This window comes from Panthera leo, chromosome B3, assembly GCF_018350215.1.
Source record: "Panthera leo isolate Ple1 chromosome B3, P.leo_Ple1_pat1.1, whole genome shotgun sequence".
Lineage (NCBI taxonomy): Eukaryota > Metazoa > Chordata > Mammalia > Carnivora > Felidae > Panthera > Panthera leo.
In genome coordinates, this window is record NC_056684.1 from 118,347,141 (window position 1) to 118,362,710 (window position 15,570).

General features: G+C 51.3%; 1 protein-coding gene across 1 annotated transcript in view; it reads right to left on the minus strand.

Moving 5' to 3' along the window:
- Positions 1 to 15,257, minus strand: part of MIDEAS (mitotic deacetylase associated SANT domain protein) — a 67,778-nt gene extending 52,521 nt beyond the window's left edge. The window contains exon 1 of the mRNA XM_042943728.1: positions 15,158 to 15,257. The gene's annotated coding sequence lies outside the window, so the exon portion shown is untranslated. The remainder of the gene's footprint in view (positions 1 to 15,157) is intronic.
- Positions 15,258 to 15,570: the final 313 nt, after the last annotated feature.

The following is a 15,570-nucleotide window of genomic DNA, read 5'->3' on the forward strand; positions in this document are numbered from 1 at the left end:
TCCAGGTGAGCCCTGAGCCCACGTGCTGTCCAATTTCTCCCTCACCCTGGCAAACCTCTAGCCACCAGGCCCCACTTTAGCCTGATCTCAGAACAAAGAAACTCCAAATCTTTGACAGTTCTGGAGTTTGGTTTTAGCAGATCGGTGCTTGAGATAAATCACCAGGGCCCCAGCAGGGCCTGGACATCTCTCCACACGTGCACTGCTACGGTGGCTTCTGTTCTAGCAGGCTCCAACCTGCCTGCACAAGGTCTGCCCAGGGCTCTCCAGCCCCCACCCACCTCAGACTCCAAACAACACCGAGGAGTCTCCATTTCCTGCCCTGAACCACACTGGTCACAGGGAAAGGAGGATTGCAGGCCCTCCAGATAGACACTCCACATGTCAAGAAAGCTCCCCACTAAGAAGAACTGGCTACACACACACACACACACACACACACACACACACACACACACGCAAGCGCGCGCGCACGCAGAGAGGCAAAACCAAGGGGGAGTGTTGGAGTCCCAAGGTTCTGAGATGCCAGAGATATGAGAAGGTGGTCAGAAGAAGGTCAGCTGCTCAGCCACAAGGCCACATCTGCAGCTGCGAGTCCCAGCAGAGCTCATGGCAAGATGGGGGTTCACAGGGCCCTGACCGCTAAGCCAGAGGTAGACTGGATAAATGTGGGGGGGGGGGGGGTTTATGAGGCTAGCAATAAAGGGCAACTCAGAGTTTCAGTACTTTAATAAATATGTGCAACACTGTAAACACCCAAGACACTAACTCACTAGGACTCTATACCTGGGTGAGGCAGGGCTGCAGGAGGTCAGTGTGCAAAGCACACCCTCCCTGCTGCCTGCTGGAACTGCAGAAGAGAGAACAGGCCTCCTCCCTCTGTGGCTGAGACCGGGCAGCTTAGAGGTGAGTGGGTGGCTCAGAGGCGGGCCTCAGGGCCACACATACTCATGGGGCTGGTTCCCTGGAAAACCAGGTGTGAAGAATCGTCTGGGGGCTCTGAGGCCACTTGGTGGGGGGGGGGTCACCTGCATCAGGCAGAGTCCATGCCGGGAGCCCCAGAGTTATACAGTCAGACAGTCTGTGAAGTCAGGCCTCCCATTACTAAAAGACTCCGTTAGCCAATCTGAATTCTCCAGCCCCTGCAGTGCAGGTGGCTGATAAGACACAGCAGTTCTGTCTTCCCCGTGGTAACAGATGCGAGGCTTGGAGTTCCTCCCCCTGGCCTTCCCACCCACATCCAAAGTCTTTGCTACCTTAAGGTCTTTTTAAAAAAAAAAAGTATATAAATTACATACATTACTAAAACAATTGCAAACACACAAATACTCTATTCATAACCACTTCACCTAAATCCAGTATTTACCTTATGCCAATTTATACCATGACCAATGTAATCAGTTCTTACCCACTGAAGTATGTGTGCAATTTTGCCTGCTAAAACAGAAACCATTTTCACCGAAATTCATCAACATTTTCCTGTGAATTAATATCACCTTCATATTCATTTAACAATGGCACAATATTCCACTGGATCTAGGTGTCATGAATTCATGAATTATGTAGCCATGTGGAACATTTAGGCTGTTTAAACAGCCTAATTTTGCTATTTTAAACAATGTTGCTATAAATATCTTTATGCATATAGCTCTTTTCCTCTTTAGAATCATTTCCTTAGAATTAATTGCCAAGAGTAATACTGATAGGTAAAAGGAAATTGGCATTTTTTAATGGCTTCAAGTTCTACTTTTTAAAAATATATTGGGGCGCCTGGGTGGCGCAGTCGGTTAAGCGTCCGACTTCAGCCAGGTCACGATCTCGCAGTCCGTGAGTTCGAGCCCCGTGTCAGGCTCTGGGCTGATGGCTCGGAGCCTGGAGCCTGTTTCCGATTCTGTGTCTCCCTCTCTCTCTGACCCTCCCCCGTTCATGCTCTGTCTCTCTCTGTCCCAAAAATAAATAAAAAAACGTTGAAAAAAAAATTTAAAAATATATTGTTGTATGTGAGTTACCGGGATTGCCTATTTTCCAAGATAGTTTTCCTGACAATATCTCTCAATCCTAGCAATCAAGTTCTACTCTTAAAATCTGCTTTCCCTAAGTCCCCAGTGGGTCTGGCATCTGGAGTACACATCCTAGGATTGAATGTTGGAGGTAACTCAATCAATTTGCTGTGGAGTATGACGAAGGAGGACAGAGAGATGTAGGTAGGGAGGTAGAGAACTGGGATGGACAGGAGGGGGGAGCAGGTCCCGTGGAGGCAGAAACAAAGGCAGATCCCACATGCTGTCCCTTCCAAAACAAGCCAGTACTTCCCTAGACATCAAACCCGCTCCAACACCCAAGCTCCTCCCCAGGAGCCAAGAACAAAAACACATTTCGATGGATTCCTAAATGACATCTTAGAAATACTACGTGCTTCTAAGTTCTGGAAACATATTCTGCAAACAGCATAAGTCATGCACTCATCACTGGTCAAGCAGACCCATGCACGTGTGGGCTCAGCCCTAAGGGCAGTTCAACTTGAAGAAAGAAAGTCCACCTCATCCGCCGTGGCAGGAAGATGCTGCTCCACAGAGCTCTCTAAGTGGCAGACCCCAGACAACTGTTGTGGAATTTCTCAGCAGGAAAGAACCACATGTAGTTTAAGTCTCTCATAGACAAACTGAGACCCCAAGTCCCGGCTTTGGGGCTCCCACTGTATGCTGCAATCATAGCCAGGAGGATCTGTTCCTCTTCCCCCACAACAGGAAGAGCCATGGCCGGTCCTGTCACCAGATTAAATAAGGCGTTTATTTTAAAGAGCCTCAGTCTCTTCTTTCGTGGTCTGCTGACTTGTTTTCCCTAGTTCCTTCCCTGTGCAAAGCCAGAAGACAGTGCCAGCCATGGAAACTAAGGAATCCTCTAAGGGAAGCTGGTATTGATCCTTTTCTTACGGGTTGGGACCAGTGAGGAGGGTGTCACCTTTAACCAGCTCCTTCTCACAGATGCCTCCTCAGAGTCCTTCTCAGGGTGAGGGGGACCCAGAAGCCATGCTTTGTGCCCCTACATCCCCTTCCCACCCTTCACCAGGGCCTAGTGGGCAGGCTCAGTGGAATAGCAAAGCCACCAAAGCAGTGGTTCCACCAGTAGGTGCAAAGGGAGGCTTCCATGTAGACAAACAGTTCACCCACCACACACGTCCACGCCAGGCCCTGGGCCTGCCCACTGCTCTCTCACATCCCCTCAGGCTGTCCTTCCAGCCCCATCATGGGACACCTACTGTGTGCCAGGCGCAGTTCTGCACCAGTGAGGAGCCACGCACACCTGCAGTGGATGCCAGTCCTACCGCGGGGAAGTTCCGCTGCCGACGCTAAGGTGGAGGCTCAGGAAAGCGGTAGGGAAGTAGGTGACTTCTGGTGGATCCTGTGGGCATCTGCCAGGAGGAAAAGGGCAGGGCGGACATTCCAGGGAAAGGAAGCAACAACACACAAGGCACAGAGGAGCAAAAGTGCATTAAGCAGCAGAGAGAACACAACCGGCCGCGCTGGGAGGGCGGAGGGGATGGCAGGAGAAGAGGTGGAAGGGTGGACGAGGCCTCCAAAGTGGGCCTCGCGCGCCATTCCGAGCTTTCTCCTGCAGGACCTGGCAGCTCTCAAAGGTTTTTAAGAGGGGGGACGTGTTCACAGCTGTGTTTCAGTAAAATAACCAGGTCCTTCAAGCCCACTTTTCCATTTCGGTGTTGCTTGTAACACGATTTCACTTCATCGGGCCAAGAATGCACAAGTCAGTATCAACTCTAGTTCCTGCCAGAGTACTAGCCAGGAACACCCCAGCTTGTCCTTCCCAAGGGCCATCCTGACCCCACACTGGTGACCAAGACCCCCTTGGAATCGCCTCTAGTCCAGGTGTAAGAACCTAGCCCACGATACATCCAGCTTTGTGGAGGCAGCAGGCTCCCACTTCTAGGCACCAGGAAAGAGACTCTTAGAAGGCTGGCAGTGATCACAGCCTGAGCCCAGTAAGTTCAAAACTACATTTTTCTTTTTCTTTTTTTTTTTTTTAAATGTTGATTTATTTATTTTGAGAGACGGGGCAGGGAAGGGGCAGAGAGAGAGAGGGAGAGAGAATCCCAAGCAGGCTCTGCACTGTCAGTGCAGAGTCTGACATGGGGCTCAATCCCACCAACCGTGAGATCATAACCCGAGCCAAAATCAAGAGTCTGCTGCGGCAGCACACCCATAATCAAACTCACTAGTTTGGATTTCTGCAGCAAAGCATATGTGTATTCATACTAAAAGGGATAAATAGGGGCGCCTGGGGGGCTCAGTTGGTTAAGTGTCCAACTTCGGCTCAGGTCATGATCTCACGGCTGGTGGGTTCAAGCCCCCCGTTGGGCTCTGTGCTGACAGCTCAGAGCCTGGAGCCTGCTTCGGATTCTGTGTCTCCCTCTCTCTCTGCCCCTCCCCCGCTCATGCTCTCTCGCACACACGCGCGCGTGCTCTCTCTCTCTCTCCTTCAAAAATCAATAAACATTAAAAAAAAAAAAAAGTCGGGCGCTCAACTGACTGAGCCACCCCGGTGCCCCTTTTTCTTTTTAAAGGAAATTAATTCCTTCGTCTAAGGCTATTGGAACTGAATGATCAAGATTTCAGACAAGGTGCCCTTGCTTCAAAGAGCTACAACCAGAGGATTTGAGGATAAGAAGAGAGTCAGTGCTCCCCTAACCCAACACGCTCTCATTGTGTGGATGAGGAGACCCAGCAGCCCCCGGCACACGAAGCCCTCGCTCCTTTAGCTCTCTCTCTCTCTCTCAGGCAGGATCCTGGGTAGAATATTTTCAGAACTGGAGAGGTGCCCAGTCTTGTTGCTTTGGACAGCTTGGGCACCAGGGACCTCAGTCATTCCACAAACCAAGCCTGAAGCCAGAACTCCAACCTCCACTCTGAAAAGCAAGGTTGGACCTCCCAAATACCTCACGGCCCTGAGAGTCTTGCCCAAGCCCAGAGGAGAAACAGAATTCAAGCTGTAACTGCCTGTTAGCCAGCGAGAGCCAAGCCTTGGACTCTGTCCTCACAAGGCAGCGCTGAAGTTTTCCAAGTGGAATCAAATGTGCAGGGAGGACCCAGATGCTGGGATGACCTCTCTTTTCCACTGGAATCATTCAGACTCCAGAGGAGAAATCCCATCGCTAATGAAGTGCTTAGTTCTCCGGAGCATGTAAGAATCCTGCAGTTTAGCTGGAGGCCAAAAGAGTCAGAAAAATGTCAAGAAAGATTAAGATCAAGATGTAGATATTTTCAGTGGCCTAAGGGGGAGGCTCCGTCTCCTCCTCCCATGTCCACTCTCAGGGACGTGGCACTGTGAATCCTGGTGGGAGGCAGAGTTCCACCTGCTGCTAGGCAAGCTGGAACCTCAGGGCCTCATTCTTCAGTACCGCCCAGCAGTGAGAACATGAGCATGGGACCTGAGCTGGACAGCCAGACGCTCAGCCTGGGTTCTGCCAGTGGAGTGAGTGGCAAGGAGACTTCAGAACTCACTCCGGAGGGGGTGGCAGCGTCCAGCTCAGCTGGCAGCAGTGATGCCTCCACTTTGGTGCCAGCCACCCAACTGCCCACAGGTCCCGACTGATTTCTGAGCCTTTGTTCTTCAGGCTTTCAGTGAGCCACCACGTATCCTTCCAGTTCATTCTTTTTCTCCTGAATGTAGCCGAGTCCTAAGACCTGGACCGCCCCACCATGTTCACAATGCTTCCTCTGGCCCCCCAAGATAACACCTACACTCAAGCTTCTGTCTTCTCCTCTGTGAAAAGAGTCTAACTTAAATCGCCACACATCCGAGAGGACTGCAGCCACCTAGTAGTCACAAATACGGACAAATGCCATAAATGCTGAATGTAACAGCCTCCCTGTCCCTGGTTCTACTGGCTTGGGGCATTAATATCAGAAATGAAAGGCGTTGACGCTCCCTTGGATGCCTCCCTATTTCCCTACCCAGGTGGATGTGGGGGCAGGAAACCTGGGTTCTAGAACTTGCAAGTGCCACTGCAACCCTGCAGCAGGTGACGCCCGCCCTGCCAATCTCACAGGGAGGTGAGACCAAATGAGAAGCCCCCATGGCACAGCCCCATTAGCCCCTAATTCCCAAGTCAATCATTCTTTTCAGTCTTCTCTTTCTTGATGCCAACAGTCGATGGATTTCAACTCAATTTAATGAATACTTATGGAGAACTTTCTATGTGCCACATGCCATACTAGGTGCACAAAATCATGGTCCCTGTTTTCATCAAATGCAAAGTTCCCTCTTCCCTCAGCTTCTATGACACCGTGCTCTCCTGGGGTTCTTCCTTCCTCACCACTGGTTCCTTCTCAGTCTCTACTGCTGATTCCTTTACACCGTGCCTCTTCAATGGTGATCCCCTCACCTCCTACTGTCTCTCCATGCTGCCATCGGCTTCCATGATGCCGTCAGCTTCCCTATCTCCAAGCGCCTTCTATGTTCCGGGGATCCCCAAATGTCTGCTCCAGAAAGTCTGACAGACAGAGGGGTTGAAGGGAGGTAATCGGGTTTGGAACTTGTCTTGAAGTTGACACAGTAAGTCATCATTTTTACTTAAATGGTTTATTTGGGATGGCTTAGTTAGGATTCACAGAGGGCAACACCCTCCATCGCCATCACTGGGGGATCTCCTGCCCCAGACCCGTATGTCCAACTGCCCGCTAGACATCTCTCTCGGATGTCCCAGAGTACCTCCAACTCAACATGTCTGAAATTAGACTCATCGTCTCTCCCCAAAAATCTGTTCTTCTTCCTATGTCTCAAGTAGACACCTGAGCAAACACTTCAACTTCTCCCTTGCTCTATACATTTGATTGGTCCTCACGGCCTGTCCACCCAACTCCCTGATGCCTTCCTAATCCAGCCCCTCCCTCCTGCACCACTCTGGCTTAGATTCCTCCATCTTGCCCCAATGACTGCAGTGACCTCCTCTCTGGTCTCTTTGCTGCCCATCTTCCCCATCTCCAGTCATGCCTCCACATCACAGCTGAATGAATGATCTTTCAAAATGAAAATCTCTCTCTCTCTCTCTCTCTCTCTCTCTCTCTCTCACACACACACACACACACACACACACACACATAGCCAGTCCTCTGTGGCTCCTACTGCCCTCACCTAAGGTCCAAACCTCTTAGCCGACACAAAAGGCTGGCACGTGACCCGGCCCCTGCCTGCCCCTTTCAACACCCTGTCCCACCAGTGCTCCATCACACCCTGCTGCTTGCAGTTCCCGAGGGGACCATGTCATGCCTCTACTGCAGTTGCCTGAGCTGCTCCCCATGTCGAGTATGCCCTGAGTCTCTTTGCTACCTGGTGGACACCTACTCATTTCTTAGGACTCCGCTCACAATCAGGTCCTCCAGGAAGCTTCTCATTCATTAATTCCACAGCATTCACCAAGCACAGGTACCATGAGAGGCACCGGGGCCACCCTGGACCTTTCTTAACATTCCTCTCTCCTCTGGCCTGGCAGAAGTGACCAGCTCCTCCTCTAAGCCCAGCAGACCCCTGAGCACATTGACAGTGACAGCGTGTCACTAATTGCTCTGGCTTTTGCACATGTCTGTCTCCCTCACAAACCATGAACACCTTAAAGGGGGAGGCTGGATCTTCTTGATCTCTGTATGCCGAGTACCTAGCACAGAGCACACAGTAGGGATTCAATAAATGCATGTCGCACGAGTGAGTAAAAGAATCAAGAACGTGAGGTAGGGGCGCCTGCGTGGCTCAGTCTGTTAGCTGTCCAACTTCAGCTCAGGTCCCACGATCTCCCGGTTCGTGGGTTCGAGCCCCATGTTGGGCTCTGGGATGACAGCTCAGAGCCTGGAGCCTGTTTAAGATTCTGTCTCTGTCTCTCCCACTCGTGCTCCGCCCCCCCCACCTCAAAAATAAAATAAACATTAAAAAAAAAAAAAGGAACGTGAGGGAAAGTACCCTGTAAACCACGCTGGGCACGGTTACCTCTGCTACTGCTCTGGCCGGTTTTCTTCTTCTCTGTCACTGGACAAGTCAGATCCTAAATGCCAGCTGGGTGGTTCAGCACAACCTCCCTGGAGAGATGGTGGAGGAAATGCTGAGCCTTTCACCATGTCTAGTGCAAGTGGAAGTGGGGTTGGGAGTGGCTGTTGACTCCTAAGTTGTCACAGAACACCTGCTATTGGCAAGCCACAGAGGAAGCGGACATGGGCTCGTGTGGAATGTCCCTTGCAGGCCCCTTACGATGGCCCGTGATAGGGAGACTGGGGAGGGGACACAGGAGAGTGGATAGAGAGGGCTAGAGGGCTAGTGTCTTAGGCCAGAGAAAAGTGCATTCCTGGGCCTTCCCCTGTGTCCCTCATGGGATCTTAGGAACTGGGATCTTAGGGACTGGGAGAATTCCTCCATTTCTGTAGTGTTAACTCAACCCACTTTCTGCGCTTTGAAAATACTAAGTAATCTTATTGACCAAATGAGTCTGGTTAGGAGTTTTTAGGGACTCAACAGGTTGATGGCCATGAAGATCAATTAAGATTATAATAACATAATATAATGGCAAGAAGTCTATTCAAAAAACATCCCACTCTCTTCCAAAAGACCTCCCGTCTCCCACTGCTTATTGTTGTTTGTAAGTTTCTTCTTTTTATATCTTTGCGTACTGCCGTAAGGAAACTGAAGAGATGGGAGTCCTTGGCTTACAAAGAGACTTGCTGGAACTAATGATTATGATGATCCATGCAGGATGGATGGCAAAAGGAAATAGAATAATATGGGGTTTGTGCCCTGACCCTTCCATTGAGCAGCTGTGTGACCTTAGAGAAGCCATGTATCCTCTCTGAATCTTAGTTAAAAATGAGAGAGTTATTATAGGTGCCCTTCTTAGCTTTACATTCTTTTTTTTTTTTTTAATTTTTTTTTAACGCTTATTTATTTTTGAGACAGAGAGAGACAGAGCATGAACGGGGGAGGGGCAGAGAGAGAGGGAGACACAGAATCAGAAGCAGGCTCCAGGCTCTGAGCCATCAGCCCAGAGCCCGACGCGGGGCTTGAACTCACGGACCGCGAGCTCGTGACCTGAGCTGAAGTCGGACACTTAACCGACTGAGCCACCCAGGCGCCCCAACATTCTTAACCTCAGGATTCTCTGAGATGCTGTTACTGCAGTTACTATGAAACAGGGACTGGATGAAAACAGTCCCTGAAGTCCTAGTCAGCTCTAAAAGTTGACTGTTTAGTGAAACAGCAGATTCTAGAAATTATTGGTTTATTAAATGTGGTTTACACATAACTTTTCAGAAATAGTTTTCTTTGTAAATTCTAGTTTCACCCATGTATGTTCTTCAAAACTTTCAATTAAAAGTCCATTCGTTATTAACTGCAACATTATGTGTAGTTGCAAAAGACTGGAAGCAGCCCAAATGCTCTCCAGTAGGAGACTACTTAATTAAATGAGGGTATTTTCCTACAGTGGAGTACTAGCCATTGGAAAAAATGAGGCAGCTCTACGTGCGTTGTTGTAGAATAATCTCAAAGACACATTGAGTGAAAAACAGAATGCAGAACCCTGTGTATAGTACGCCAGAACTTGTTTATATATTCATACTTTCCTTAATCTGCAGAGGCTACATCTGGAAGCACGGCTGAAAAATGACAAACTGTTGCTGCCTAAGACAGGGACACTGAAGGATTGAAAAAATGGGAACATTAGAGACTGGGAAATTTATCTTTTCAAAGTTTCATGTTATCAAATTTATCAATATTTTCTTATGGCTTCTGCTTTGTATCTTTCTTAAGAAGGGCTTCCTTCCCTCAAGGTTAAAATAGATATTTATTTCTCTAATTCTATTGCATTTGTATATGTGGGCATAATATGTATAACAATCTCTTTTCTATGTTGAAATGACTTTTGAGACTAACTTTATGCTATACAACATCTCTTTTGAATTTTCAACCATATTTATACCTTTTTAAATAGAAAGTTGGGATGGGAGTGAGAATCTACCAGATTTCATTTTTATAGAAAACAAAAATTTTAAGGAATCTATTTTATAGAGTACATCTTATGATTTGTGAATTGTAGCTCAATTCAAAAAGAAGGCATCTAGCTTATATGGCAAGGTTGAGGTTAACAGCATGAGAACTGGGTGGAGACAGAATCCTCCCAGTCAAGGCCAATATTAGGGTTTAGCCAGGATCTCCCAGAGACTCAGTTTTATAGTTTAGCCTAGTTTTATAGGTTCAATGCCTCTTTGTACACAACAGACCTGCAGCTAACCGGGAAGCATCTCTCTGTCTTCCTCAAAAGTCTTGCCTGAGAGTTGGCCCCACCTCCTTCTAACAGTTCGGTTCTCTTGGAAGGACAGGCCACCCAGATGACAAATGCTCTTCCCTAAGAGCTGCCGTTCAGGCATAGGACACTGTGGGGCAGGCAGGTCAACGGGGCTCAAATCAGGACAAGGAGGAGCCGGTGTGGAAGCTGGACAGATACCATCTGGCGCCCATGGGGAAGAGGTACTAGAAATGGAACAGAACAATGAAGTGCAAAGCCAGGAGGCGCCAGAGAGGCTAACGGGCAAGAGGAGGCAAGGCTGGAGAAATGTTTAGAATACAGACCAGGAACTTGGTCCTTGGTGCTTGGCGCGGCTGTGTGTGTCTACACACAAACGGACAATATTTGATAGCCGTTGCCATTTTATCCTCATCACCAAATATTTACTGGGACTTGCTGTGAGTAGAGCACCAGGCCTGAAGATACAAATAGATTTAAAACAGCGACTTCCAGTTTAGTTAAGAAGGGATAAAAGTGATCCACACAAAGGCACATTGAAGGAGCTGAATGAAGGGTATGAGTGAAGGCCAAAGGAAATGTTAAAAATCCTTTAGGCCAGGTTTCAAGGTCTTCTTCAGCCCAGTGGATGTTACTGGAGTCCCTGGGGGATGCCCCGCAGGATGGGACAGGGGAAGTTCTTGAAGAGGGAAACATGAACAGGGCTAGAGGGAAAGCAGGAACCTCTGTTCTGTTCTGCTTCTCTGTTCTGAGCCAAGCAGAACAGAAGAAAAAGGCATTCCAGGCTTCCAGGGAAGCATGAGAGGTAGGAATGCTTGCCACCAGCAGTTTGGACAAACACACAGAGTGGGTCACTGGGTCAGAGCAGAGGGTTAGGGCAGGAGATCAGCAGAGGCCAGACCCCTGTGTGGAAGGCCCTGACTGCCAGCCTAGAAGTTTGATCCTTACCATGCAGACAGTGGGGAGCCATTGAAGGCTGCTGAGCAAGAGGGTGACTCTTGCAACCAGGCATCTTAAGTGACATTACAGAGAGCCTTTTATCCGAGGCTTATGCAAAGCCTTGTGTATATTTCAAGGAGCACTTGGTGCAGAAAGTCGGAAAGTCGTAAAGCAAGGCCCTGTGTCACGGAGATGAGGAAAAAAAAGGTTTAAGGGTCTTACAAAGAGATGCTTCACTGAGTGCGAGAAATGAAGGGGGGAACATTTTAAAGAAGGAAACAAATTTGCAGGACAGAACTGCCAGGCATCTGGAAAACTGTAGCACTTTCTTCAGAGTCGGGCATGCCCTCTTTTAGCTGGGGGTGTTCTGCCTCCTTTTTTGGAGGTTAGTTGTGGTGTCAAAACACTGGGTTGTGGTGTAGGGAGTGAGGCAGCTGGGAGGAGGCAGATGAACAGAAATATGTATATATCAGGCCTGGAGAGCATAAAAGGCCTTCATTCTGAGCCCAGCTTCTTGCAAGGGACTTCATCTGACTCTCTCAGTGGCGCTTGGGGGTTTTCACCAGAGTTGCTGAGCTTGCTAATTACCTCCAACAGTTTCTCCTCTTGAAACAAAATGATTTTTAAAATCTGTCGGGTTCCGATGCAGAGCTTTTTCAATATTGTTCCTGTCGTGCATAGTGAGGCAGCAGGGCTGCTCAGGGGCCGTGAACTGGGCAGCAACTTTAGGCCATAAATCAGCATTTACATAAGGTGGGAGAGGAAGTCGGGATTATGTTTCCGGTCCTACCCTGGGCCATGTACAACTCCAGGCAAGCCAGGAGAAGGGCCTGAGTTAGGCACAAAAATCAGCCAGGTTGAGCTGAAGATGTGGGCAGGCAACTAACGCCTGGTGGGGCCACAACTCCAGGAAATCCGCTTCCTTCTTCCTCTGGCCTTTGCAAGGGGTCCCTCTCCCCTGTTCTCCTGCCCACACTCCTAAGGTCCTTCGGGCACCTTCAGTCTCTGCAGGTTCTAAATTAACACTAAGTACTGCAACTCAAAACTGTCTTTTCTTTGGGGTCAGAAGGGAATGCTCCCCTCCTCTGCCCCTCAGGGCTAGTGCTGGGCACCAGTAGGTCCTTACTAAAGCAACTGCATCGGGTGATGCAGCTTAACCAGAACCCTGACAGTCAAGTTCAGTAAAAACACAAATGTACCCAGAACAGAAGGTTGTGCAACTCAGGAACTCCTACCATGGTGGTGTTTTTGCGCTAAACCTCATTCCCCTGTGGCAATTGTGCTTGTACGTCCCAGACTTTCTAGAAACGTCCTGATTTCATATGTTTTTCCTCGAGTCTCTGGAAGCACATAGGTGTCTGCCAGGGACTGTGCCCTAATGTTTTGGTTTGACAACTTGACACTGTGCCCATGACACACAGCTGGCATGAGGCTGCAAAACAGCATTTTTTCCTTCAGGTGAAACTCAGTTACTGGGTTGGGGAGAAGGCCAGGCATGGGGAAGCTGCAGTGTGCCCGCGCTATCAGTACCTGGTGCTCTGAGCGGAGAGGCAGCCCCAGCACTGCGGTGGGACGGTGCCACAGGGTCACACAGCACCCCCCGTGGTGCAGGGCTGAGAGGTGCCCCGTGACAGTCCTCCACCTAGGCCATGGGGAGAGTGGGTTAAGATATGGGGTGGGAGGGGCGCCTGGGTGGCTCAGTCGGTTGAGCGTCCGACTTCAGCTCAGGTCACGATCTCGCGGTCTGTGAGTTCAAGCCCCGCATCGGGCTCTGTGCTGACAGCTCGGAGCCTGGAGTCTGCTTCGGATTCTGTATCTCCCGCTCTCTGCCCCTCCCCCGCTCATGCTGTGTCTCTCTCTGTCAAAAATAAATAAACTTAAAAAAAAAAAAAAAGATACGGGGTAGGAGCAGAATGGCCCTGGTTGTATCCTGTACAGGCTTTTTGACTGTTTTTTACATCCCTCTTACTACAGTTAGCCACATCTGAGGCCCTCAAGGAGAACCTGTTTGCCTTCTTTCCACACTTGCAGGCCTGGCTCCCTTCCTGCAGCGCAGAAGCTCAGGAGGTATGAGGACCCCCATCCTGCTCTGCGGCTGCAGACCGGGCTCAGGAAATGGGCCAGGGGGCTCTTCTGGAGAAAATGTCCTTGAGGCACCCCCCATGCGGGTGCCGCCCCACCCACCCCAGACACCATCACAGACACACAGTCTCAAAGCCCCAGCACTTTTCCCTTTGCCCAGAAGACAATAAAGGAATTAGGACCCACCTACTAAGTTTCTGCAGCTGACGCTTCAAGGCTCAAAGTCGAGCTCGCCAGCTCAGTCACACATGTCTGACGTGTCCTCTTTGCAACCAGGCCCCACTCCAAAGCGACCGTGCAATTTTGCTAATTCAAACTGCTTTCCCGTTTAGGGAGGCTGATAGCCATCTCCCATCTCCTTTTCCTGCTGACGTCATCCCACATTTTCTACAGACACAAATAAGGGCACAGTTCCCGGGATAGTTTTCAGGCTGCCTAAGGTGGAAGTGGAGGGGTCTGCCCTCCTGGGTCCCCTTCACTTCTCTGGTGTTTGGCAAGTTGTCGGAGGTTAAGGGAGAGGCAAGGAAATAAATCACCTAGCTAAGGCTAAAGGCCAAAAAAGAACTTGGTGACTGCAGATCAAGCCCAGATCTGTCCTGGGCATTTGCAATGCAAATCTGCGTTTTGTTCCCTGCCACCAAGGTCTTGCACAATAGCCTGTGTATAAACATCCACGCCAACAATGCCTGACTGTGCAATCACGCCGTAATTACAGGCCGGCAGGAAGCTGCTGCTAGGAACTGCACCATTCACCCTCTAGACATCCCATGTCGGAGTCCCCACGGCACCGACGTACATTCCGGCACACCAACGCCGTCCCGCCGCTGCCCCGGCCGGGCCGCCGCTGCTACAGTCGCAGTCTCCAAGCCAGGGAGCCTGGCCGCCACCCGCCCGCCCGGCCGGCCTGCCAGCCCTGAGTTACTTTGCAGGGATGTCATAAACTTCTCAGCTGTTCTTTAAAAAGCCCTGCGCCACGAGGCTACCGAGGGCGGCGGGAACCACCAGTAAGGTTCACAAGCACAATCCTGCAGCCCTAGCAGTTTTAGAAAACAGAAGAGAGCTGAGATGCCACAGAGTCCACTGGAAGCGGGTTTCGGAGTTTTATATAGAAAACATTCACATATGTACGTGGGCGTGCTGACAGTTTTTATGGCTAAATTGCAAAGTGTTAGGCCTTAGGGATTACTGTCAGGTTCGGGACGAGGTGTGGGAGGAGAAAGAATGGGGGAGTCAGGAGCGATTTGTTGAAAGGGGGCTTGGGGGCAATTCTGGTTTTGCTTTTTTGGAAAGGAGCAGGGTTGTTTTCCCAAAAGTCCGAGTTGCTCTGCTCTTCGTCACTGGAGGGCCGAGCAAAAGAAAAGTGGGGGGAAAGTTTCTTTAACTTCCTTCCTGCAACCTCACCGAAGGCTGCGAAGAGGAAGAACACGTCCCCCTGGGAAGCACCGGGCAGGGCTGGGGGACGGCTGCGCCCAGCCTCTGGGGGTGCGGGACGCTGGGCGGACGACTAGCCCCGCACGCAGGCCGCGGGCAGCCCCTCCCCGCACCCCTCCTTTAGCACACGGGCCGCCCGGTTGCAGCCCCGGCTGTTTCAACTCCCGCGGGAAACCGGCCACAACAGGGGCGCAGCCTGGGGCCTCCGACCCCGGCCACGGAGCGCCCGCCCTCCCCTCTCCGCTCCCCCCTCCCCCCTGCAGCGCCGCCCGCACCCCAGCGCCCAGCGCGGCGGGCCCAACCCGGCCCCCCACATCCCCGCCCGCAGGGCCAAGCCCCGACCCCACGCGTTTCCGAGCCCCACGCCGGCGCCCCGGCGGCAGAGGGGGCGCCCGGCCCGCGGCTCACCTGCACGCTCGATCCCGGGGCCGCTCGGAGGGGCGCGGGGCGCTGGGCGCAGGCGAGCGCGGCCCGCAGACTCAAACTTTGTTGCTCTCGGGACGGCGCAGTCGTCACTTCCTCGCGGAGCGGGCGGCGCGGCCCGGGCTGTGACCCAGCAGCTCGCGCGGTGGCGCGCCGGGCCCTGCAGCCGCCCGCCCGCCCGCGCCCCCGGCTCTTGCGCGCCCCGGTTGCCCGGGCGCCGACTCCCCAGCTCGGCTCGCCCACGGCTGCCAGGGCCCCGCGGCCAGTCGTCCGCCGAGCCTGCACCCCTGCGGGTCGTTTCCGCGCCGAAGAACTGCGACCGAACCTGTGTTCTCAGGCTGGGTCTGGAAGGTGGCGTTGGGTTCAGGGACCCCGGCGAGCTGGGGTTCCAGGGGAAA